The sequence below is a fragment of the Cephus cinctus genome, unplaced genomic scaffold, assembly GCF_000341935.2.
Source record: "Cephus cinctus unplaced genomic scaffold, Ccin1 Ccin1_scaffold0962, whole genome shotgun sequence".
NCBI classification, from domain to species: domain Eukaryota; kingdom Metazoa; phylum Arthropoda; class Insecta; order Hymenoptera; family Cephidae; genus Cephus; species Cephus cinctus.
Genome location: NW_014333522.1, coordinates 1,631 through 5,538, shown reverse-complemented (window position 1 = coordinate 5,538; position 3,908 = coordinate 1,631).

Genomic DNA, 3,908 nt, shown 5'->3' with positions numbered 1-3,908 from the left:
CCATTCTCAAGGTGAACGCCCTACGAGTCGAATGCAACGTCACGACTGGCGCTTACATCAACGAACGTAAAGTGCACACCATACACGAATTCTTTCCGGTCGTGCCACCCGGATACAAGATCATAGAGGTGCCATCACACGTCATTTATCTACCGATCGCTACCAAGACGATAGATCACCTGCAGCTGCGAATAGTCGATCAAGACGGGGATCTGGTGAATTTTCAAGGAGAAGTCATAACGATCAGGCTGCACGTCAGATCCATGCGATAATCGGTATCGTTTATAATAGAAAAATCGTCAATGGTTATAATAGTGGACTGATATGCCAAAGGGGGATCAGTCGTCAACCGCTTCTCAAGGCGCTAACACGTCGAAACGTCTTGTTTCTGGAAAATCTAGGATTCAAGGTCACGAGAGGAAAGTAAAGCGTTTGTTCTGTTGCATTCTTTTCGTCTGCCGCGTACCATGGAGGAAGAAACGCTGAACATTCAGACACCGATCGTCTTCGATGAATCTATAGCACACTATGAAACGCATGCGCATCAACCTTACGCCTCGTCAACGTTCAACAACAGCGACGAGGTTCGAATCTCCGTTCAACACCAAGACCTATGCTTACTACCAAATCGTCAATGGTTATAATAGTGGGCCGATATGCCAAAGGGGGATGAGTCGTCAACCGCTTCTCAAGGCGCTAACACGTCGAAACGTCTTGTTTCTGGAAAATCTAGGATTTAAGGTCACGAGAGGAAAGTAAAGCGTTTGTTCTGTTGCGTTCTTTTCATCTGCCGCGTACCATGGAGGAAGAAACGCTGAACATTCAGACACCGATCGTCTTCGATGAATCTATAGCACACTATGAAACGCATGCGCATCAACCTTACGCCTCGTCAACGTTCAACAACAGCGACGAGGTTCGAATCTCCGTTCAACATCAAGACCTATGCTTACTACCGAGCAAAAGTTCGCTGCACGTGTATGGAAAGCTGGTCAAGGAAGATGGGTCCACAGCGACTGCGAGCACGACTCTGGTAAACAATGCCATTTGCCATCTCTTCGAGGAGATTCGATACGAAATGAATGCTATAGAGATCGATCGAAACAAGAACGTGGGACTCACGAGTCTTATGAAGGGATATGTTCCCCTGAATCCCGGCCAACGATCCTTGATGGAGAACGCCGGTAGGCTCGACGTCAGAGAACGGGAGAAGTTGACCAATGCGGATGGTTACTTCGACGTATCCATTCCGCTGAGTATGATACTGGGTTTCGCTGAAGATTATCGCAAGATCATCGTTAACGCTAAACACGAGTTGATTCTGACGAGAGCAAAGAGCGATGTCAATGCAATAATGCAAACTGCTGCGGAAGAATGCAAAGTCGTAATTCACAAATTGGAACGGTTGATACCGTACGTAAAGGTGTCGGATCGACGAAAAATACAACTGCTGAAATTCATCGAGAGGGATGCACCCATCTCCCTGAGCTTCCATACCTGGGAGCTGTACGAGTACCCTCTACTCCCCACCACTTCGAAACACGTGTGAACCGTCAAGACGTCGACTCAGTTGGAGAAACCACGATACGTGATACTGGGTTTTCAGACGAGCAGAAAGAATAAGAAAAATAAGAACGCTAGTCACTTTGACCACTGCAACATCAGAGACGTTAAGCTCCTTTTGAATTCGCAATGTTATCCCTATGGAAATCTGAATCTTGACATTGATCATAATCAGTTTGCCCTGCTCTACGAGATGTATGTAAACTTTCAAGCTACGTACTATGACAAGGATCCCGAGCCTTTGCTTAAGAAGAATGAATTTCTCGAGTACGCTCCATTGATCGTTATCGATTGCTCCAAACAAAACGAGTCACTCAAACTCGGACCCGTCGATATTCGTCTGGAATTCGAAGCGCAAGACAATTTCCCTGCCGATACATCGGCATTCTGCCTGATCCTGCACGATCGTATAGTGAAATACAACCCGATCAGTAGTGGCGTGAAGAAATTGGTATAAAGACGCTTTAATCGTGGCCCCTGTGCAGTTCATAAAAAAATGGAATTTATCGTGGACGTACAAGGTTTCAAGAAACCCTCGAACGAGTTCGTCCTGAAGGAGCTATCCGTGATTGGAGTCGACAACAATTTCTCCGAACCTGCAACGTTCCTATTTCAACCGCCTTGTCCATGGAAGCATCTACCGGCTAAATATAAAAGTATAAATTTATGGTTGGAGCGCAATTTTCATGGTATATCCTGGAGCGCTGAGGACATTGCTTACAATCAAGCTAGAAACATTCTTCGAGTTATTCTGCAAAATGCATCTAAGATCTATGTAAAAAGATTGGAGAAGAAAGTTTGGTTGGGAGCTTTCATTGAATGAACCGAACACATCGCGGATCTGGGAGATAGGATCTGGGATGCCCTTCGCTGCAAAATCTGCGAAAGAACTTACTCACTCGCTGTTCGCACCATCATGCCTCCCATTTCCAATGTTCGATGGAAAACGTTAAATTATCAAGGAATTGGTTGTTGTTGGAATGCATTTTGTGATTGTGAATAAAGACATAAGATATAATAACAAATTGTATATATTTATTTAACACGTATACATAGTATTAAGAGCACGATTACAAACATTGAAATTCAATCTGATTATACTGCCCACCGAGACAGCGCATGAGGAGTCGATCTTCGTCGGCAGCACGCACCATGTTTTGGAACAAATTGTTATCGTCTCTCAAGATTTTAGACACCCTCGCTGGTAGAAATGTCGAGAAGCTGTTTTCAATGGCGACGATTACTCTCGTTCCGTATTTTGTTTCAATTTTCCGAATACAACTAATCTTGTATTCCTTTTGAATCTCTAATTCCGCCAACTTTTTCGTGGAAGAAATGAGTCCAAACGAGCCACTTTGTTAATTGTCGAGAAGTCCATTGCGTCAATTAATATCGAATTTCTTCAAATTTATTAGGAGATTTTTACGACCTCTTCTAGCTTCGATCAACTGTTTGACTTCTGTCATATTCCTTAACAGTAACTGTACTCGAACTCACGTTGTTTCCTCTTATGCAGTATCAGCCAAATTGTTGCAGCAAACTAACGAAGGTACGTTCAGCTCCTCATTTTATAGGAAACTATCAAGGGTTAAAAAATGGGGATGGGAGGTTTCGCAGATTTCTAGGAATCGAATCGCCTACAGAGATTCGATGTCAAGGTTCATGCATCTTCCGGAATATTCCTCAGCCCTCCGCCGACGACGACGACGAAGTTGCGTCGCGCGCGCGCGCTTACGAGTAATTTGACACCTCGGGGCGATGAGGGCCCGCATTCTCGACGCACGACTCTGCGAGATAACATTCGGTATTGCGCATTAGAACAACCGATACATGGATGACTTTGAACTCGCCGGTGCTCTCGCACGAGGCTGGGGGATGGGGAATTCGCGAAGCTTCTCAGTGGGATGAGGAAACTGACGAATCGGGGGATGGGGGATTCTCAGTGGGATGAGGAGGCTGACGCGCGACCACTCCGAGATAACGTTCGAGGTCGAATCGCCTGCCGTCCGAAACCTGCATGGAAGGGTATCGTTTTTCCTGGAATCAACCTCGACGCAAAAGTCGCCGAAACCGCTTTCCGGCACTGCGCTCAAAGGGAATGCCGCTCGTCTCTCTCTCTCTGATTCACCGATGCTACGCACTAGCCTGCGCTATGAAGTTACGGACAAAAGTTCTGGAAAAATTCCTGGAGGATTGCATCAGCGATGCTGCGCAATTCTGCGAGATAACGTTCGAGGTCAAACGGACCGAGGGCTGACGTCCGAAACCTGCACGCACGTGTACGGGTCCGTCGAAGCTTCTGGATGGCTTTCCGGGTTGGGGGGCAAGGGGCTGTCTCAAAACGT